This window comes from Rattus norvegicus, chromosome 9, assembly GCF_021556685.1.
Source record: "Rattus norvegicus strain SHRSP/BbbUtx chromosome 9, alternate assembly SHRSP_T2T, whole genome shotgun sequence".
Classification (NCBI taxonomy): Eukaryota; Metazoa; Chordata; class Mammalia; order Rodentia; family Muridae; genus Rattus; species Rattus norvegicus.
In genome coordinates, this window is record NC_141542.1 from 56,619,905 (window position 1) to 56,642,990 (window position 23,086).

A 23,086-nucleotide genomic window follows, 5' to 3' on the forward strand; every position below is an offset into this window, starting at 1 on the left:
GTGTTCTATTCCCTTTACCCTCCCCATTGTCTGAGACAGGGTCTCTCTGGGAACTTGCTTGGGACTAGGCCAGCAGCCAGAAAGCCCCAAGGATCCTGCCTCTTTCTTTGTCTGCACAATACTGAGGTTACCGGCATGGTCCCTGCTAGACCCAGACTTTTACGTGGGCGCTGGGATTTGAACCTGGTCCTCGTGTGCAGCAAGCACTCCTGCCCCCTGAGCTATGTCCCCAGCTCAAGGTTCATTATAAAAGGCTGCCTTGTTTTTGCTTTACACCCCTAGCACACTGCAGATAGCTCCTGCCCGCCCTCTCAGCTACCCCAGATCTAGTGAGGAAACACCACTGAACCACACCATGAGCCATTTCTCCTCAGAGAAGGTGAACAAACTGTCCCTGTTCTTCCCTTGCAGGGCTATGAATGCAACTATGAGGGAAACAGGTTTGGGAATTCTGGGTAACAAAGGTATGAAAAAGCCACTGAGGGAGGGGTTTCCAAAGAGAGAAGACCTCCAACTACACTTGCCTCAGATAAAATCGACTGCCCCATCCTGGATCACCCTGTAAAGTTACCCTTCTTCCCACCCCTCTGCATCTTCTTCCGGGTGGCTTCTGAAGTTCCCGTGGTTTTGTTGGATCCCCAGACCCAAGCCTAGTTCCCACAGCTGAATGCTGGAGCTCTGATTAGCATATTGGTTTACTTAAGGTAACACAGTAGTTTCTCAAAAGGTTAATAGGACTTCTTGGCCACTGATAAGGTTTTACTGTACCTTCTCCTCTGGAGGAAAAGGGAGTGCATAACACAGGTAAGTATCAAGGGTCAGCAGGAGATACAATCGGTTGCTGAATAAGCAGTGTCTCTATGGAGTAAGATATCTAGCATTACTACTGGCCTTTGGATCCTACATGACAGTCCTCGAATGACCCCTAGACCCACTGTGCCCCACTCCATCAAGCCTTTCTTTGCTCCAGAACAAAAAGCAGGATTTGAGCACTTCTTCAGGGGATTCTCGAGTCATTTATTTGCCATCTATAGAATTTCTAACATGTTTGCCTCTGTTAAAACCCCAGCAGGACCAAGTCTGAAGCAACCACACAAGGGCTGGGCCAGCACACCATCAAACAGTCAAGAGGGACGGTGCTGCGGTAGCATCACAGGCTAGGGGGAGCAGATGGACCAAGTCGCCAAGACTTCCAAATCCAGGGCTTCAGGAGAAAGGAAGGAAGAAGATTTGTGGGAACAGACATGGGAAGTCATCGCCAAAGAAACCAGACGGGAACTGGGAAAGGCTGCATACATTGTAAATCACCTATAATTCGTTTTCTATAGATCATCGTCCATGCCAAGGATAGAGTGGACACTGGGGACGTAGGCCTATTGGTCTACCTGGGCTTCTACTTCCTTAGTGGCCAAACAGGAAGACATCAGCCTCAAGCTATGAGCTTTATATCAGCTTCACAGCTTACAGCTCAAATGACATTTGAGCATAAGGTGTAATAGGCCCAGATCAATCGGTGTGGTAAATCCCCACCCCACCGCCTGCCCAGGTTAGGACACGGAAATTTTCGACAGTCAAACAATGGGCTCTGAAGGCTAAAAGCAGCCCCTGACCCGTACATTGTACAACACAGGTGCTGTGAGGCTGCAGGAGCTGACCAGACCAGTAGATAGAGTAGCTAGGAAGGTACTTAAGGCATCTCCTGGGAGCAGATCTTAGTTTGTTTCTACATCAAAGAGCAATGTTTTTGATGGTTCAGCACTCAGTGTGCTTAATGCTTGTTCAGAGAACACATGTTTCATTCCCAGCACACATATGGTATAGCTCACAACCACCTGTAACTCCAGCTCCAGGAGTTATGGCTTTCCTGTAGGCACATATATGTGCAACTATCTCTTATGACCCAGGGCCTAAAGGTTGACATTTCTGATACTATTATTATTGTTTTAGAGAGGGGGAGGGGGAAGGGGAGGGGTGATGCCCTCTTCTGGCCTCTTCAGGTATTGCACTCCTGTGATACATATAAACATACACACATTCTCTCTCCCCCTTCTCTCTCTCTCTCTCTCTCTCTCTCTCTCTCTCTCTCTCTCTCTCTCTGTTACAGTGCATGATCAAGATCTCAAGAAACAGAAAAAATAATCCATCAGATTGGAAAGGAAGGAAAAGCATGTACTAAAATGTGGAGTTGGGAGTGTCCATGTGGGCTACTGCCAGCTACCTAGGAAAATGTCGGGTCAAGACAAACCCTGGCACCAGAGAGGGGAAACTTGGTTCGGTAACCCTTGAAAAGCACAGAAGTTAGTATGGGCTGCAGAGTCAGAGCCATGAGTCAGACGTCACTCACAGGACTCCGCGGTTCTCAGGGTTGTAGGTGGACGTTTCTGAGGGGTGGTTCAGGGTACTACGATGACTGGGGACAGCCAGAGGGCTTGGAAGGATAGCAATTTACTAGTAAATAAGAACTTCCCAGGGCAGAACTACTGAACTGAAAGCCAGGAGGTGATGGATGGGGTTGGATAAGATATTCAAAGACAAGGTGCTTCTTCCAAGACTGTATCACTAGGCAGAAAAAAAAACAAAACCAAAAACATCATTAATAATAGGTCTGTGGCGGTTTGGAGAATGAGATGGGGCAGAACGGAGGAAAGGAGGAATCAGGTTAGTGTGACAGATACTAAGGTGGAGACTTCCAACAGAGATGGCAAATAGCTGAGAAAGTAGGCACAGAGCTAAGAGAAGGTGTCAGGGACAGAGGTGTAGACTGGAGAGACAGGCTTCAGAAGAGAATGGTGGTAATGGAGTCTTCTGAGAGAGGAGGACCGGAGCAATGGGCTGAAGGTAGATCCCTAGAAGGCTGCTCACTAATGTGGTAGCGGGAAGCAATAGCCAAAGAAAGGGCTGTCCTAGGGGAGCAGGGTCCAAGGTCAGGTTGTATACAGGAAGCACAATGATGAACCTTTAATTAGAACGAACTAGACAAGTAGATTGCTCATTTTTTTTCTCTTTTTTGATAATTACATTCAGACATAATTCACTTACCATATAATTAGGCATTTAAAGTATACACTGATTGGTTTTCCCTGTAACTACAGTTATACAACCTTGATTGGCATCTATCTCAGATGTTATACCCTTTATCCCATTAAATGCCAAGCAGTCTGGTCCCCAGAAGAAATTCGCTCTGTTTCTAGCTTTACTTGTATCAGCCATTCACATCAACAGACTTCTTGGTCCTTGGGACTACCTTCTTTCACCCGGAATACTTGTCTCGTGGTTCATTCACGGTGTACTCTGTGTCGGGACACTGCTCCTATTATGGCCAAATGACATTCCATTGTGTAAGTAATCCCATGGTTGTGCTTATCCACTCAGATGACACAGGAGCGGTTTCCGGGTTGGAGTTCTAATAAGGAATGCTGCTGTGAGCATTCGTGCATACGCACGCTCTTTCACCTCTCCTGGGTGTATCCTTACGCACTGAACCGACATGTTCTGTGGCAACTCTGTGTGTGTCTTCTGAGAGAACTGCCCAAGTGCTTTCAGACGGTGCCCACGCCATCTTCCGTCCAAACCAGCAGCCTACGAAGGTTCTGGCTCTCGAATTTTCTAGCAGTGAATGTTATTTGCATTTTGTTTCTTTTCTAAATTATAGCTGTTGTGGTTTGGATATGGAGTGTTCTCCAAGAGGCTCATGTATTGAAGACTTGGTCCCTGGCTGATGGAACCAGGCATTGAAGGAGTGAGTGGATCCTGAGGCTGTGATGTCATCACTGGGTTAGCCCTTTGGTGGTGATAATGAGTCTGTCAGGAGGTGGCAGTAAGTAGAGAAAATGAGACTTAGTTGGGGGAAGTAGGTGTGGGTCACTTGGGACATACTATGGAAACATAACTTGCTCCTCTCTGTCCCTCTCTGTCCCTCTCCTTCTCTCTCTGTCTCTGTCTCCCTGTCTCTCTATGTCTCTGCCCTTCTGTCTCTGTCTCTCTCTCTGTCTCTGTCTCCCTGTCCCTGCCTGTCTCTGTCTCTCTGTTTCCCTGTCTCTTTCTGTCTCTGCCCCTCTGTCTCCTTGTCTCTCTCTGTCTCTATGTCTCTCTGCCTCTCTGTCTCTGTCTCCCTGTCCCTGCCTGTCTCTGTCTCTCTGTTTCCCTGTCTCTTTCTGTCTCTGCACCTCTGTCTCCTTGTCTCTCTCTGTCTCTATGTCTCTCTGCCACTCTGTCTCTGTCTTCATTTCTCTGTCTCTCCGCTTCTGTCTCTATTTCTCTGTCCCTCTGTCTCCCTGTCTCTGTCTCTCTGCGCCTCTCTCTCTTTTCTCCCTCTCTCCTTCCTGGGAGTTCAGAGGTGAACAGCCATTACAAGGTCCTACCACCATGATAATCAGCCTTACCTCAAGCCCAAAGCAATGGATCCAAGCAGCCATGAACTAAAGCCTTGAAACTGGAGCCAATCAAACATTTCTTCCCTCTAAACTGTTCCTCTCAAGTGTTTGATAGAAAATTATCACAATAGCCAAACTAATGAATATGAAATGGAATTTCATTGTGGTTTTAGCTTGCATATCCTTAGTGACTCATGATATCAAATGACTTACTATTCGTTTACAGGTCCAGTGTACGTCTTTTGGGGGGAAAAGTCCATTCAGGCCTTCACTCATTTTGAGTGGATTATTTGTCCTTTATTCTTTAGCTGTGGGAGTTCTTTTATGTTCCAGATACAAAAACCCCCTTATCCAGACATGGCTTTGCTTTCTGTACTTTTGGTTCCAGTGGAAAATATTAAATAAAAATTCCCAGAAATAAATAACTCTTAAATTTGAGATAACTTTGTCTTATAGTAATTCTTTTAATTCTACCCATTTTATTATCAGCTTTTATTTGTTTCTTATTGCACTCAATATAACCTTTAAGCTTTATCGTAAGAACATCTGGGAAAACCTAGAGTGAATGGAAGGTTTGATGATGTACGCGGTCCAGGGGTCCCGGCATCTGCTGGTCCCCGGGGACTCTATGACTAAGGGTGATTGTTTACTACTGGCTGAAAACAGTCTCTCCCATTCTGCTACATGTCTTGCTACATTTTGCAATGGTATTTCCACAATCTTCATACCTAAAGAGATCCAGCTTTGTGGTGGTTGTTGTCTGTGGGATTGAGGGGAGGGAGAAACGTTATAACTAAAAGTCCTTTGACAAAGGCAAGGCCTTAGAGATGCATTTTTTTTCACATTTTTCATCGTCTACATGAGGGCGTGCAATCCATGCTGACTTGTTAAATGGTGTGAGGTAGGGCTCCACTTCAGCCTTCTGTGTGTTCATGTACACTTGTTCCAGCATTACTCTTTTAAAAAGAAATAATAATAATAATAATTTTCTCATTGAAAAGCCAGGATCTATAACATAAATATTTATACATAATATAGACATTTATATAAATATTTATGTCTGGGCTTGCACTGTAATCCCTTGATGCTTTACTCCTGCCAGTCACCCATACGCTATACTGATATCGTTGTATTACTTCAGTTACAGATGTCTATTTCTTGGCTTGACAGCCCAGATGATTTCTTTTAGACCACCAGCTCCTGTGAGTTCAGGTGGGACCCACTGAATCTGATTCACGTAATCATTGACGTCACTGTGGCCAATCACCCCCTTAACACTCTTCCCTGCTAATCAGGATCAAGCCCAGAGCCATACACCATGCTCAGCGAGAGCTGGGCCACTGAGTTACATCTCCATCCTTGCGTGGGATCCCTCTCTGACCCGTTTCCCTGCTGTTAAGGCTATGGGAAAATTACAGCCTGAAGACCCCATCAATGCTCTGATGTATACTTGCTTGGCCGAATGTCCTGACAGATTGCTGGAGAAGTCAGATACAGGAGAATGCCTTAGAACACTTCATTTCCACAGGGAGGTGTGAGTGAGCAATGAAGAGGTGAGTACCAGATGTAGAGAGGAGGGGAGAAAATGAATTTGGAACTCGGAAGAGGGGACTGGACGAGGTGACATGTTAAAATTACCATCAATCTCCCGATTGTGTGCCCCTAAGCCAACATAATAGCAGAATACTCAGACTACAAGGAACTGAAACCCTCTGGTCCTCCAATCTAATGCCTGCCCTGTAGGAACATTTTTAAAGGGGGACAGGTGTGGTGGCGTGCACCATGAATCCCAGCACTCAGGAAGCAGAGACAGGTGCTTTTCTGCCTTGATGCCAGCCTGGTAAGCACAGTGAGCTTCAGGCCAGCCAAAGTACATAGCAAGATTCTGTCTAAAACAAAACAAAAACTGCCCTCAGAAAGCAGTTATAAAAGTTAACTCAACAAAGGCATGTGACTCTACTAACTGTGGCCATGCACAAGTTGCCCAAGCAGCTCAAACCACAAGAGCAGAACAACCAGCTACAAAAGGAGGCTGATTGATATAGTTTGCCCCAGACGGCAAATCAGGGACAATGAGGCTCATAAATTCACCTTTGCAACAAATGCCCAGGGGATGCTGCTGGTATTTCAAGGAACATGCTTTGAGAACTATGCTTCCGGTCAAGAAGACCAAGCACTGTCTGCTGACATCTTTCATTTCTAAGCACAAAGTCTTTAAATAAAGCTCAGGTAATCCGTCCCAGCCCAGGATGTTGCAGCCACCTGGATCTCACCAATGTACAAAGGAAAGGGGTATAAAACCACAGTGGAGCCTCGTTGCTTGAAACATCTGTAGACTCTTCAGGGATCTGGAAAGGAAGACATTGGGAAAGGCGAGCATAGGTGCATCAGAAGCAGCCGAGACATCATGGGCTTACGTTCACTGTCAACACCAGCGCTCAACTGAAGCCATTGAGAAAAGCGTCTTTCTCACCAAAGTCTTCAACAAAGCATGTTGATCAAATAATGCATACCCATACGGGAAGTGCGCCGTCTGCTGCCTACTGGGGAGGGTCTATAAATAGCTCCTCAGAGAACATTTTTTCTATAATTAGCCTTCCACTTCAAGTGAACTATGCGTAATGAATTTCGTATCACTAGGTGTTCTTCCTGGATAAGTACATGGTAGATTCTGCAATTGTCAGTGGAGAAACGTAACTGTTCAGCGTTGCCCCAAAGTCAGAAGGGCTGAACAAGGCAGACGAGCAAACCACACTGGGAAATAGCCATTTGCCTAAGTGTGTATGTGCATGTGTAGGGGGTGTATTATGTGAGCACGTGTGCGTATATGTGTGTACATGTGTGTGCATGTGTGTTCATGTATGTATGTGTGTGCGCATGTGTGCACGTGTGTATATGCATGTGCACATGTATGTGTGTGTCCTTGTGTGTGTGCACGTGTGTGTACATGTGTGTGCGTGTGTGTATATGAATGTGCATGTGTATGTGTCTTTGTGTGTGTATGTGTGTCTGTGCATGTGTGTACATGTGTGTGTCCTTGTGTGTATATGTGTGTGTCTGTCCCTGTGTGTACATGTGTGTGCCCCTGTGTGTGCATGTGTGCATGTGTATATGCATGTGTGTGCATGCATGTATGTGTGTACATGTATGTGAATGTGAGTGTCCTTGTGTGTATATATGTGTGTACAAGTATATGTGTGTATGTGTGTATGTGTGTGCATGTGTATGTGTCCCTGTGTGTGTATGTTGCACATGCCCTTCCTAGCACCTGTGTGGAAAAACATCAGAATCACCTCTTTATGGCTAAGGTAAATGGAACATGGATGGGAACAGCTAAGACAACGGCCCTTTGAAAGTCAGCACAGCTCTTTCTCTGTCTGTTCCTAAAGGTGCTCCTAGTGCTTGTTAGAGAAGTGCATGTCTCAGCAGCTTGTCTGGGCCTCCACCAACCCCAGGCAAAAGTGGAAGCCTCCCTGAACAGAGAGGATCGACCCTCCTATGGTTGCACTTGAGCTCTGATTCTTCTGTGGTTCTCTGCTAATTACAGGAGCTAACACCACCTCCCGCCCTTCTGTCCCCTTCACAGTTCACCCACGTTTGCTGCCCTTACCTCAGCACCCTGTACACAAACATTTGGCCTCCCTTCTATTTCCCACACAGACTGAAAGCCTCGCCCACATTCCACATGCCCCGCCCACATTCCACAGGTTCACCGGGCGGCAGTTAGCTTACTCTGTGGGTGGGAGGGATTAAAGGATTCTCAGAGCACTCACAGTTCCTATCTTGCTAGTGAGAAAGGATATATCCCTGACCTGTGAGTTATAGCTCAACCAAGCACCTTCCTTGGACTGTCCTATTCTGGTCCCTTATTCTGGGAGCAAGAGAAGGAGTCTTGAGCCGTACTCAAGGACCCTATAGAGAGGAACTTGCATCCATTCCCAGCTGAGACCTGGAGTGGGTTTGAAAATCACATGTCAGCCTATTGCCAACATCCAAACAGTGCCCTGAGATGCCAGCCTGCCCTGTACCCACGGATCCATGGACTTTATTTCCTTCAAAAGATTATCATCTGGACCAAGTGTGACTCTCTGGGCAACCCCAATTCTTTGTTCTAAAGTTCTATTTCAAGCACTTGGAACACAGCTGGTTAGAAATGGAGTCAAGAAGCCGGAAGTGGTGATATATATGCCTATAACCTCAGCGTTTCAGAGGCAGAGGCAGAGGCAGGTGGATCTCTGTGAGTTCAAGGCAAGTCTGGTCTATAGAGCAAGTTCCAGGCCAGCCAGGGGGGTCTACATAGTGAGACCCTGTCGCATAAAAACAAAAACAAGACATAATTGATCTGGCGCTGGCTAGATGGTTAAAAGCGCTTGGTGCTCTTCGAGAAGACTAGAGTTGGGTTCCCAGCACCCACATAAGGCGGCTCGCAGCAGCCCGTAGAGCAAAGTCATCTTCCCACGTATAGCATATCCACACAAAGGGATATTATGCACATGCCCACACGTGTACATAAAAAAGACACGCCAAAGAATCAGTAACCAACACACACAACGGAGAGAGCAGAAGAGACGCTTGAGGTAACGTGGCTGGCGGTGCTTCATCTCTCTGCACCAGCCAGCCAAGTCTTCACACAGAAGGAAAGATGGCGTCTCTGTGCACCAACTGACAGGTGTTGGGTGGGGTGGGAGCAGCCCAGACAAGCACAGTCACCCTAGTCAAGGTGGCCTGAGAGCACCTTGAGCTGCTCAAAGTCAGAGACCCTATCCAGCTGCTAGAAACCATAAATTACTATTTTATGGGGTTCCTCCTAAAGATGAACTGAGGTAATGTGAATGCCTGATGCATAATATTAGATAAATGTCACCTTTCATTACCGCAAACATTATTTTCTGAGATTTCATCTAAAACACTGTCCTGTCTAGACAATAGAACATCACTTGGTGCTAAAAAGAAGTGAAAAGGACATGGATGAAACTTAAATGCAGCTGAGTAGATGACAGAGCCGGACTGAAAAGACTCGCACACTGTATTGTAGCAACCACATGGAATTCTGGGAAAGGTCAATCCACGGAAGGAATGAAAAAGCCTAGTGCACGGGGAGGGGTGGACAGGGTTGATGGTTTTGTTTTGTTTTTGTTTGTTTGTTTGTTCATTTTTAGAAGAGTGGGACAATTCCATTTGATACTGTGATACTGTAGACTAGTGCTGTAATTCCTGTAGTAGCCCACACCACATGTCACCAAAAGCAGACACCAATAGCCACCCAATCCCTATGCCAAGAAGTTAATTATATGGGTATTTGTAACTGGGATATGCCACAGATTTGACACGCAGTTAGAGCCAATGGAATTGTCAGATGACTTTTTCTTTATATTGTGAAATGTTGGTAATTAATGAAAATTTTCATCCTCCATACATTTTGATTTCTTGAAAAAATATCTAGGATCACTTGGGGACCATTGAAAGACCTGATCAACAAAAGCAAACTCTTTTAAAGGGTTAATGACCAGGACCACGTGAGAATTTCCACACCCAGCAATGCAGTTTGATCAGTGCCACACACTTTAAGTAATGTGTACGTCATGATGATCTAGCCTGACTTTGCTATCTTGTGGATGCGAAGTCCCTAGGGCTCAGCCACCTCCTCCAAGAAGCCCATTCCAAGTTCCTCCTTTGAACCGAACCGCCCAGTCACTCACCCTATGTAGGTCATGTTTATCTCTCAGATTGTAAACCTCCTGTGCACACGAACCCTCTCAGTGTTTCTGACAGGGCTCTGGAAGGAAGTGTGCTGTCACACAGAAAGAGCAGGAGGTTCTCCTTTGCAATGGGAGGGGAAGCACATTTGTTTGAGGACTCTGTTCTCCATTCAGAGTCCCTCCTGGGTGGGAAGAAACACCGGAGATGGGGTGAGGCTTGGAATAAATATCACCACAGCATCCATACCATCTCCATAACAAACAGGAATAAAAATCAGGAAGACTCCTCACAACCAATAAGAACAGACGGCGAAAATACTTGTTATACTACAGCCCTGTGTTATTAGGCCTTGTCAATAAAAGGTATCCCAGTGGGTTTTCAAGTCCCCAGAGGGAGTTGGAATCTCTTTCAAAGAAAGTTTAAAAAAAAAGAAAGAAAGAAAGGAGAGGGAGAGGGAGAGGGAGAGGGAGAGGGAGAGGGAGAGGGAGAGGGAGAGAGAGAGAGAGAGAGAGAGAGAGAGAGAGAGAGAGCTCTAACTTCTTCATTAAATCCGGTTAGAAACACAATTTCATCTCTACTGGATATTAGTCATAGCCACTGTTTAAAGACACAGTTAAAGCTTGCTTTCCTAAAAGAAAAGGACGTGAGGACAGAGAGAAAAGTAAAGAAAAATAAAATACTCCCCCCCCCCCTCTAGTTGGAAAGGGAACTCCAAACTAACAAGGGGTCAGTCAGCCTTCTCTTTCCTCAAAAACCTTGAAGTCAGAAGCAAGCGAGCCCGAGAACTTCAGGGTTTGTAGGAGGCTCAGAGTTCTGTGTGTGTGCTTTTTTTTTTTTCTTCAGAAGGAGAATTAGACAAAAATAATACAAATGGGAAATAAAGAGAATGACCTACTTTACTCTGGGGGTTGGGGAGGGAGGGAGTTCTCCGTGAGTGTTTTTCATCTAATTGACGGTGTGTAGGGTTGCAGGTCCAAATAAGGAGCCTCTGGTGCTGGCCCGGTTTGCACTGGAGAGGAGAAATCCAGGCCTTGAACACCATCAGGCTAGCTCATGGGACTAAAACCTCAGGAGCTCTAGAGAACCCTTTCGGGGGTGGGGGTGGGGGGACGAACCAGGAGCCAGTGGGAGCTCTTTCCTTGTTGAGACCACTTGCTGGAATGTGAGATCTAGAAGGACCAGGGAGAGCTGCCAAGACAGAGCCGTGCCCCAGGAATTGAACCCCTGCGGTGTCAGGGAGCAGGGGATCTTTGTGCGCCTAGTGCGGGGAACGTGGCTCCCCTCTTTGGGCTGGTCTAGCCAGGTGCCTGCCCGCCATGATCTCCGCCACGGAGTGCAGGGTTGTTGTGGGTTTGGGTGCCACCTTTGAGCTCTTCCGCAGGGCTAGCAGGCTCCCCCATCACCCCATTCACGCTCAGAACCCCCTCAGTGTGTCTAACAGCAGGCCCCGGTTCCCCGAACCCTGTCTGCACATCTGTCTTGGCTAGGGTTTTGCAGAAGCTTGGTAAAAAGGCTTCCTGTGTTCTTGCGCACGCCGCTCTCTACAGCTTCTCTTTTTCTTGGATTCTCGCCTGTCTCCTCCCACAGGAAAAAAAAAAAGGTCACGTATGTTTGGAAAAATATGTAGGTCAGTGGAACATTTCCTGCACTGGTGCAAAAGGAGAGAGGGCAGTGGGGGCGGGGAGGGAGAGGCCCAGCGCTGCTCCGAGGGCGCCTCCTGGCCGCAGCCCCCGACCTGCAGCCCTAGGGTTACAAGGGGACATTTAGCGGGTTCTTGCCGATCCTTGACCCATTTTCCGGACAAGCTAAGCTCGCCCCAGAGGAGGCGCCGACTATTCCTCCCTAGCAACCGCTGCTGACTTCCACGAACAGCGTTCTGTCTCACGTCCCAGGACCCCTCGTCTCACCTGGTGTCCCCTCACTCACCCATGTCCCCAGTGGCCTGAGTCACGGAAGCGTATAGGCCTGCCCTTAGAGGTCGGCGTGGGCAAGGGGGACGAGACAGCCACGTTCTAGCAAACATCCCCACTCAGTGACAGCACAGTTGCAGTGGGCACTTCGATGGTTCCATTAAGCCGGGGCACGGGATTCTTTGCTACCCGCCCCCAACCCCAGCCGCCAGTGACAACTTTAGCGGGACCCCGGTCCTTTTCCCAGGTCTGCGCTAAGCACAACCTCCCCTCTTCCACCGCGCCCAGTCCGGACCATATTGGCCGGACCCCCACTTCGATCTCCCTACCACCACCCAAGCAGCCTCGTAAGACTCGCAGAGGCCCTGGGGACGCACGGGTGTCTGCACCGCGGAGAGTCGCCGGGGGTCGCAGGGTCCGCGTCCCTGCGGCAAGCTCTGAGTGCACGGCTCACACTGGGTTTGGACCCTGGGGTGGGGGGGTGGGGAGCCGGTAGCCGCGGGAGCCTCGAGGCTTAGGAGGAAGAAGAGGAGGAGGAAGGGGAGCGGGAGGAGGAGGAGAGGGAGGAGAAGGAGGAGGAGGCGGCAGCGGGGCGGGGAGGCGGCAGCGGTCCCCGGCTCTGCGCGCCCAAGAGTTTGCGGCGCGAGCGGCGGGCTTTCCCGCAGGACCCGAGGGACCCGCGCAGCGTCCGCGGAGCCCCGAGACCCCGGCGGCAGCGGCGAGAGCAGCGCCTCCCGCCGCCGCCCGGGAAAAGCTCCCTGAGCCCGCCTGCCGCCCGGCTCCCCGCGGCGGCGGGAGGCGCGTCTCCCCGGCCCAGTCGGTGCCCGGCCTGGCGGGGCCGCCCCGGCCCGCTCGGAGGTAAGAGGCCACCGCGTCTGGGGACGCGCGATCTCGGGTGGGAATACGTGCGCGTGGCTCGCGGCTCTGGTCACCTGCTCGCTAGCACTGGGGACGCGCGGGGCAGGGAGGGACGCTCGGGCGCGACACCGCGCGAGGCTGCGCAGCGCAAGCACCCGGGGGTTGGGGCACAGGGAGGTGAGTCCTGCGCACTTCAGGTCCTGCCGCCCCAGGCATCGGGTCCTGTCGACCGCTGCAGCCAGACCGACGGTGGGCTCCCGGAGCCACTCACCAAGGGAGAGGACTAGGCACCCCGAACCTCGGGATTCGGGGGTGCTCGGAGGGTGCTAGATGAGTGCTGCGTGCCCGGACAGAATCTTTGAAGATTGCCCGCAGCCCTTCCAGAGCTCCACCGCATGCATCCTGAACCTTGGAAGCCTGGGACGCCTAGCGAGTGTGGTTGCCCGGCCGTGGCCCTGGTGTCACTGCGTTCCTGGGTCTGACTTGGCTTAGGGCCGGATTGAAAGCCGGATCTTTGTGCTTAGACAGCTCCTGGGACTCCCCGGGTTGGATGCTAGAGCACTGTTTTAGTGGGAGGTGTGCCCCCTCCCCAAGTAGAGGAGGGGTGCACCCTTGACTTTTCTAAAAAGCGACTTAGGGTGGAAAGCAGAGGGCAGGGACAGGTACCAAGAGGCTCAATTCAAAGCCAGCCTCTTCCCTCTGCCCGCCTCTCCTTACTGCTTAAGGTAAGAAAGTTTGTTTTCAGCTCTGTGGTTCATAAATAATTAGTAACCAGTTTTGTTGACGAAGCAAGATGGAAACCTTAAGTATACACGCGCATTTCCAGGGACTCTAGAAACTCCTAAGGTTAAACCCGGGAGCCTTTAGTTCCTAAAGTTGTAGGCTGTAGCGCTCAACAGGTGTTGCAAGGGTCCTAGAAGCCCCACCTTAGGCTTTTTTTCACTACCCACTGCGCTAGGATCCGCCCGTGTTCACGGTTAGCTTGCTTCTTTACAGGTGAATATTGAGTAGTTATTAACTGAGTCGGCAGAGACTGCTAGTCTGTCTCAATCATTAGGACTCTGTTATCCTTAATAGGGTTTTCTTTAATGGGAGAGATTTCCCATTTGGACTTTCCAGGTAGTTAGTTAGTCCTGAAGCAGTTCCTAGCAGGACTCAGCTCTGTCAACACCTTCATGTCTCTCTCCCACAGTGAAGTCCCCATCCAGCGAACTGGCCAACTAATTGTGGCTCGCATGAAAAACAGCCAGCCCTGGAAGGCACCCTTCACACTCAAGAGCAAATACTGGCTTGATCTTCCTTCCTGCAGCTAAAATTTCTCTGAAGGAAAATGTTGCCAGAAATAACCTCCAATCTTTTTTTTTTAAATAACCCCTAAATAAATACAATCCTGTTTTTAAAAGAGATATTGCGATCTGGGCCACTATTTTGCAGAGCAAAAATTTTTATACAGACAAATATGAACCAGTTGAAGAATTGGCATTTCCCAGCAGTCTTTTTTTTTTTTTTTTTTTCCATTTCCCCTCAGAAACCCATACCTCTATTTGCAGGTCATCCCACTGTGCAGACGTGAAAAAAAAGTGTTTTATTCCAACAACTCCCTAGAGTTCCATCTTGAGGAGTGGGAAAGGATATACCCTAAAGAAAGCACGATATTAATAAAATGTTACATACGCACGCCCAAGAATTAGACATGCCCAGAGAATGGAGTGAGACATTTACAATTAGTGCGTTAACAGGAAGTTTTCCTGGTAGAATAGATGTTTATGTGGTAACTGAAGAGATGACCTTTATATAGAAAATTATGTTTTTTTAAAAAGAACGTACTTAGTTGTTTGTAACAATTTGGTCTCTGCTTAACATTTCTAGCTGTTTCATGATGAAAAACAAAACAAACAAACAAGCAAACAGTGAAACCAGTAAAAACAAGTCACGATTTAAATCCATCTTCGGGGAGCTTCTTTCTTAGGTCTTGGTAACCTATAAAAGTAGCTATTTCTCCATTGCAAGAGCCAATGGTGTTGAATTTCTTCAGGTTAAATTAATACATGGGTTTTGCGCTCTCTCTCTCTCTCTCTCTCTCTCTCCCTCTCTCTCTCTCTCTCTCTCTCTCTCTCTGTGTGTGTGTGTGTGTGTGTGTGTGATACAATCCAGATATATATAAATATATCCAGAATTTTGCTTAGATTAAATCCTCAGAAGCCAAAGGGCTAAATCATCATGGATTTTTAAAACAAGAACACGCGTGCTTTGACCTGGATGCCAAGAGCCACCTGTGAACTTTCCACCGGTTGTTCTGGCTGATTCCCCCGCACACTGCACCGTCTACCCCAGCAGAGGTCAAATTGTGAAGGGGTTGAAAATAGCCTAGTGAGTCAGTACTCTTGGCTGCTTTACTCTTAACAGTTTAATTGGCTTCATCATGGCAAGTGTATAATGGAGTTTCACATTTACATAGTGAAAATGGTACTTGAAGCCGCATTGGCTCACAGGAACGTTTCATTAGCATATCCCTCCTCCCCGCCCCGCCCTCGCCCCCCCCCCCCACTGGCCTCATGCTATTTGTAGCAAAGAATAGCAAAGACAGGTTGAGGACTGTCACCTCCAAATCTTTTCCTCTCGTCTCTAGATGCTCGATAAATAGGTATGGAAGACAAGCTGAGTTGTCGCTAATCACTATCCAAAGGTTAGATGTTTCTGAGTGCTCATGGGGTACTTAACTATGAGTAATCCTGTGTCAAGTCAGACGGTGATTAATAATACCGAAGTACACAGGGAAACATTTATTGAACACAAGCATGTAATGGAGACATTTTCCACGCAATCTTTAGCTAAGGCCCTGCTGTTTCTCACTTGACTTTTTTTTTTTTTTTTTTTTTTTTTTGGATTGGGGGCCGCGGGGCTGTGTTAGGCGAAGAGTCATTTCTTAGCCGGATTTCCCCTAGAGGCCACTTAAGCGTCTGCAGGTCAGAGTGTCTAGCTCCGTTTGGTGATTCAGAACAAGAATGAAGAGTTTCCCTTTTATTCTGGTGTAAAATAAACAGTGTGTATGGAGAGGTGGAAGGGGGCGGGCAATCGGAATGCAGTGAGTCGCTGGGGGTTAGGGGTGGGGCCGTCACAGGAAGAAGTCTAGTTCAGAAGCTTCAGTGCTACACACAAGCAGGCTCTGGGATACACTTAATCTCTTCAGCACATGCTTACTGAGGGTGTGCTAAACAATGGGCCAGAAGATACAACGTATAGAAGAGACATACATGTAGCAACCAGAGATGCGGAAGAGAGAACACTGGTTCTTTAAAACTGCCGTGCCTCCAGGAGGAGCTGCCACCACCCCCCCCCCTCGTTCCCCCGCACCCAGGTGGATGGATGGCCACCATTTCCCAAGTTTTGACTCGAAAGGAACCTGGCTTTTCACAGGAGTTGACTCTCACCAACCTGACTCAGGAGGGGAATACCAGTGGGCCTGTAGCACTTCACAGTGATTGGCTCCAAGTGAGCAATGGGCCCTGTGCTTGCCAATAGAATATAAGGTGGGGTTGCTTAGAGGCTTCTGGGAAACTGTCCCTAGCTCTTAAGAAGAAGTAAGGATTCTCTCCACAGGACTCTATGGGGAAGTGCCTGTTAGCTAAGTAACCATGGGTCACTGGGTAGGTGGGACCTGAAGGTGCAGAGGTGAAGACTGAGGTCTCTGTAGGGGAGTTTCCCCTAGGAGGTCCACTCTTAAACCCTGACTTCTGTATGTGGCAGGTCCAGTTATGTTTCCTCTGGGTAGTAGCTGAAATCAGTCTGAGTGCCTGTAATCCCCAACCCCTTTCAAGGGGAACTAGTCAGCCATGGAGCCCACTCTTGCTACTCATTTTGTGCATTTAAACACATAGGCATGTACTTGAGAACAGAGCTCATTGTATAGATGTTACTGCACATTTTAAAAAGCAACCGTGTGGCCAGACAGCTTCATTTTTTAAGACATCACTCACATCGGCGTTAAAGTATCATTCTATGTGGCAAAAACGACGTGGTTTATCCCACCCGTATCAGTTTATCGATATTTCATGGTTTTTGTGGGTCAGGAATTGCAGGGGAAAGGGTTTCGGAGTAAAAGGTGCATTTGTTTGGGACATTGGTAGATGCAATCTAATTGGTGACTGACAGTGGTGCCCGTGTTGCTGGTCTGTGTCAGCTTGGCGGTCTTGTCAGTGTGTCTCCACTATGCTCTGTATCACCGGACCTTCAGATCTCTTCTGTGCCTGTTCCTGTGTGTGGAGTTTATTTCTACCTGTGCCTGGGGGAAATGCAAATTAAGGAATGGGGCATGGTATGCACTGACTGCGGACGTGTTTCCCTTGTGTGTAAAGGTGCAAAAGGGAAATCTTAGAAACTGAGGCTGTCTGTGAAGATTCAGTCGAAGTGACTAACCTTGTAGTACTCTTGGGAAATTCCTAGAAAGTGGTGCTAGTGGATTGCTGGTGTTTCCAAGAAAACCCCATGGAAAGACACTTTCAGGGCCTCGGTCTGGATACGTAGCTCTGGCTGGCCTGGATCTCATAGAGATCCACTTGCCTCTGTCTGCAGAGTGCTGGGGACAAAGGCGTGCCACCAGGCCCAGCTGTGTCCCTATGCACTTTGCCCACAGCAAAGCTTTATTGCTTCAGGGAACCACGGGTCCCCATCCAGTAGTAGGATGCACTCTAAACTGAGTTTTCCGAAGGTTCAGTTGTCATGTGCTGATATTTTGTGCCCTCATGAGACACAGCCTCAATGAGGGTTGCTGGATTCTTTGATGTTTTCCACTTCTGCCAGAGAAGACAGGAAAGAAAATGGGATGGACCATGGAGGAACTGCATAAGGAATACTGATTACCTTCAGGGAAAGGCAGTAGGCAGAGAGGTCTCGTTCTCGGCAGCAGTGGCATATGCTGTCTCCTGATAGGGTAGGGAAAGGGAAAGTCAAATAGAGAAGTTCTTTCTCCGGGGGAAACAGGCCACACTCACGGAGATGCCTTCCTAATGAAAAATATCCGTAAGCTCCCTGGGTGTGCCATCAGGATTATTGTGTGAATTCCAAGTATACTGATGTGAATAAAATGGTCACTGAACCATCTGTAGTAGCATGGCAGATGAGACAGGAAGCTTGGAGATGACCAAGGAGTAAGGACATCTCCATTTCCCATCAGTTTTATCAATACCTACACTTCTGGTGTGCAAACAGTGAGTGTTTTTTTCCTTCCTTATTTCTGGCTGGTTAGTCTTATTTAAAACTCAGCATCTTGTCCCTGGCTCTCTGGGTGGGGCTGAAGTGCATCTGTGAATCTTCCGTACCAACAAACTGAGCATTCAGTGTCACATAGAAACCTTCATCTGGTCTTGTGTTATATCAGTTTTCTGACACTGTTACAAAACACCCGAGACAAACTAGTTAAAAGGAGGAGAGGTTTATTTTTTTTCACTCATGTTTCAGAGGTGCCCTCTGGTCACCTGGCTCCATTGCTTTCAGGTTCATAAACAAGGCAGATTGTGAAAGAAGATTCTGTTCATTTCACCAGAGCCAGGTAGTAAAAAGAAAATGGACGAGGGAGGCACACCCTCAGCCAGCAAGTATTTCCTTCCTCCGGGCCCACCTCTTAAAAGTTCTACTTTCTCAGAAGGTGATGATCAAGCTTTGAAGGATATGGGCTTCTGGATGTAGTGATGTGAGGTCCAAATTGAACCTCTACTGGGACCTCCTGAAATAAGACTCACAGAGTCGGTGATCGATGCAAAAGCAAGAAGAGTTTAATCATTCCGACATGTTGGGGTCATCCCGCTTCAAGGGGAGATGACCCTGAGTAGACTTTAGCAGGGAGTTATGCATACAATTGGGGCAGATTCAAACAATTGGGGCAGAATTTGTACAATGGTAACTAGGCAGGGTACTATGTGCATTTGGTGGAGCAAAACAACTTTTGAATGGACTCAGTGTACCGTTCAGGACTTCTAGTTGGGAGTTAGGTAGCTTTGTCTGACAGTGTGGCTTGTAGCTGCTCCAGGAACTAAACCAGCTTTTTTATTCCTTCCTGGAAGGGAGGGCTCTTTGTGCTCAGAGGTTTGTGGTGGGAATTTTCCTACTGGACCCAGATTGGCCCCAACTCTTGCTCTTTCACTGAGCATCCCAGCCATTGTACATGCTTTCAACTTTGGAAGTAGATGGTGTCCATTTCCCGTTGTTTTGCAACATGGAGGTACATCTGGGATGTGGGCATCATCATAGTTCTTCTCAGGTAAAGAGTTCAGATCAGCCTCTTGTTGACAGCATCTGGGACAGGACAGGCTCACTTGGAGCTGGAGAGGTGTTTTTGAGGAGTTATGCTAGAGGGAGGCAGGGGAAGACAGGTCAACTTCTGCCCTGACCCTACCAGTCATTGTGAATACCACATTAACGCTTTTATGTTCTGTCTCTGTCTGTATAATTTTCAGTGGCTACGATAAGACACTGTGACTGTGGAAACTTATAAAAACAAAGTGATTGATTTGGGCTTATGGTTTTAGAGGGCTGGAGTCCATGAAGGCAGAGCAAATGTGTGGCTGCCAGACTACCTGAGAACTCACATCTTGATTTGCAAGCAAGAAGCAGAGAGCACACTGGGAATGGAGTCTTTTAAAACCTCAGAGCCCGCCCCCAGTGACACACTTCTTCTAATAAGGTGACGTCCCCTAATTCTTCCCAAATAGTTCCACCAATGGGGAACCAAGTATTTAAACACATGATCATATGGAGGCCATTCTCATTCAAACCACCACAGTCTCTAAAAGACACAGCAGTGCCATTCATAGACCCTGCCAAGGAGGCCTGTTTCCCTGGAGACCAAGATCTAATAGGAATAAGAGGAACAGTGTTGAACCCAGGGTTGGGGCTGTGTTTGTGGTAGAGGTAAGAATGAGGCTGTAGCTCTGGACTCAGCTCCTGCAATGACTACAGATCCGTGATTGGGAATCTGTTGCTTCTGTAGCCCCTCTGCCTTCTTCTTAGCAACGGCCAGTGGAAGAAATTCATTCAGAGCAAAGAGCAAGGCCACTGTGTAGCTGTCTTCTGTTCCTTCAAGCCAGCTATGCGATTTGTCGTCTCATGCAGATGTGAGCTTCGCTTTGCTACTGGCTTGGGACAAACTGAAGTTTGTTCGAGACCAGGAAGACATGTCTGAGCTGCTTCTGGGGCTTGGGTCCCTTCGCCTCTGCCAAATCTCAACCTTTCATGTGGAGAGTCATGGTGAAGTGGTTTTGGGTCGCCTGGTCTGTCCTCACAGAGGTTCACTCACTGTTCTACTCTCACTCCTGAACTGCACAATTCTTCCCTGCCGTACAGCAGGCTAATTAATGGGCACAAAACACTTGCTCTCAGCCTCCCTTTTGGAGATTATGTGTATGGTGTGGGGACTGTCTAGAAACTGGGCTAGAGAGACCAAGGTGACTATGGTATAATTTGCCCCCTCTCCACCACTGCTCATTCCATTTCTGGATTTCCCCTTTGTCACACACCAGCCTTTTCTTTCATGTTCATTCGCTTTTCTGCATGCTGGACTCTCAGGGCCCAGATCCACAGGTCCTGCTCCTCCCTCTGAGTGGCTCCCTGTAGAGCTCTCCTCCCTGAAGAGCTTCAGTGACACCGTTGGACCCGATATGCAGCTGCTCGGATCAGGAGTTTCTTCCACACGTGCCCATTTGACTTCTACTGCAAAGCTTGAGCTCTGGGTGGTGTGAGGGTATCCTGTGCCTCCAGGACCTCTTGAGGACAAGAACATAGGCTTTCTGTAGTGGTTGTTGTTACTCTTGTTTGAGATAGTCTTCTTTTATATAGCTTTGGCTGACCTCACACTCACAGTGTAGCCCAGGCTGGCCTTGAATGTCAAGAGACAGGTGTGTGCCACCACGTCCAGGAATCATGGCACTCAGTGTTGGAGAGAAGAACTAACTGGCCCCTACCAGACAGCAGCTGTCCCCTCAGGGGAATGACAGAAAACCCTCACATTGACTCTTCTATGGGCAAACAGCACTTGCTCTACCTTCCCATTTGGGGCCAGTTTGGTAGTCATCCTTAACCACCAGTTTCTTTAGAAATCTGCCCCAACACTCACCTAGTAGGTCTGCATGTTATCCTGGCCTGCCCCTACACTCACCTAATAGGTCTGCATGTTATCCTGGCCTGCCCCAACACTCACCTAGTAGGTTCACATGTTATCCTGGCCTCAGCATTGCTGATTTTCTGCCATTCCATACTGCACAAGCCCAAGGAAGTTTTCATGGTCTACAAAGATGACAGCGTTCTAGGCAGCAAGGTGACATGTTGGCTTACACCACATGTGTTCTGATGTGTGTTGATTGACATACAGTGATCCCTGGTGCCCTGGGGACTTGGGGGTTGGGGGCAGATCCAGAACTCATGCAGGTACCCAAATCTGAGCATGCGCAAGTTTCTTTTACGAACTGATATAATGTTTGCATGCAGCCTACACACATCCACCTGTGTCCTTCAAATCACGTGTGCGGCACTCATCCTCCGTATGATGACACAACTGCTGTGCAGGTCAACGACACACTGTTAGGTCATAGCAACAAACAAGCGACTCGATGTTTAGCCGAGAAGACATTTCCCCAAGTGTCTCCAGTCTGTGGTTGAGGTGGAACTGGAGGACATGAGGAGCAGACTGTATGTGGGGGTCAGCAACAATCACCTGCCGCCATATGGACGCTGTAGGGCATCAGTTCTCAACCCACTGGCACCGTGACCCTTTAACACAGTTCCTCACGCCTCCTACTGTAAAATTATTTCACCTCGACTTTGTAACTGCCATTCTGCTCCCATTATGAATCGTAGTATCTATGTCTGAGATGCAGGACATCTGTATCCAACCCTGTGAGATGGGTCGAGACCTACGGGTTGAGAACCACTGCTCCAGTGGTTTTCCTCTTTCGGGCTCTGTGCTTAGAACAGCAGCAGCATTTCCCCCTACCCAAAGCTCACTGCCTGCCAGCTTCAGACGTGGATGCTTTATCCTCTTGCTGCCTGAAACCTAGGAAGTAAGGAAAGCCCACTGAAGAAGCAACCATGCTAACACTTAAAAATGGAACTGTTCTTGTGTTTCTCACTTCTACAACACGTGTTCACAAAGTAGCTGTTCAGTGTGACCATCGGGTGACCTCCACTTGCTGTGGACAGTCTCCTGCCTCAGCCTTCCCCTGTGTCTTGTGTCATGTCACCACTAATGACAGTCTTCAGCCTCCTCTGTTGCCTCTTGAGGTGGTCTCACTAGGATGTACTGACTTTTCTTTTTATATCTTTATCACACTTATTTATTCTCTCTCTCTCTCTCTCTCTCTCTCTCTCTCTCTCTCTGTGTGTGTGTGTGTGTGTGTGTGTGTGTGTAGTGGGTTTGGTCTAATGCTGATTTTATTCTAATGTTAATTTGGGTCCCCCAAAACTGTTTACATGGGGGAGTCTGCATGGAAGACCCTGAAGGGCCCTGACCCCAGTTAATTCTGATTGGTAAATAAAGATGCCAGCAGCCAATAATTGGGGAGAAGAGACATAGGTGAGGTTGAGGTTTCCCAGGACCATGAGGAAGGAGCAGAGAGGGAGCCGCCATACCTTAGAAGAGTGCGCAGGAGAGAGAGAAGAGCCATCATGAGATAGAGAAGCAAGGAGTGTACCATGGCCTCTGGACCAAGAGAACATGGCACCGAGGGTGCTTGGTTGGAGCTGAGAGCAGCCCAGATGAAGCCTTGTAAGTAATTACTTGGGTTATGGCTGAGAAGGAGATGCTAACAGCATGGAGGTTAGGCAACTGCCCAGCATACACACACACACACACACACACACACACACACACACACACCCCTCCATCATTTAAACTTGTGACTAAGGACATCGCTAAACACTCAAGATAGAGCAGATCCAAGAGCAAAAGAGGCTCTGCTGTTTCCTCTCCTGGGACACCACAACTTGAAGGTGGGGGTCGGGGGACACTTTGCAATAGTTGTTTCTCTCCTACCGTGTAGGTTTCTGGGATTTCAGATCGTCAAGCTTGGTGGCAAGTCCCTTTGCCCACTGAACCATCTCTCTGGCTCTGATGTTCTCTGATATCTCTAGTGTCTGTGCTTCAATTAGATGCCCATAAAAACATTCTTCTTGTCCTTGGGCATGTCAGCATTGACCTATGACCTTGCTTTCAATCATAGCTTCTACTGTAGCATGGGTCAGTCGTGCTTTTGTATG

The 23,086-nt window shown here is 48.1% G+C and overlaps 1 protein-coding gene across 13 annotated transcripts in view; it reads left to right on the forward strand.

Moving 5' to 3' along the window:
- The first annotated feature begins 12,577 nt into the window (after positions 1-12,577).
- Positions 12,578-23,086, forward strand: part of Npas2 (neuronal PAS domain protein 2) — a 179,019-nt gene continuing 168,510 nt past the window's right edge. For 4 of the 13 annotated variants that reach the window (XM_087566093.1, XM_087566094.1, XM_087566086.1 and 1 more), the window contains exons 1-2: positions 12,578-12,701; positions 12,782-12,841. The gene's annotated coding sequence lies outside the window, so the exon portion shown is untranslated. 13 annotated transcript variants of the gene reach the window in all.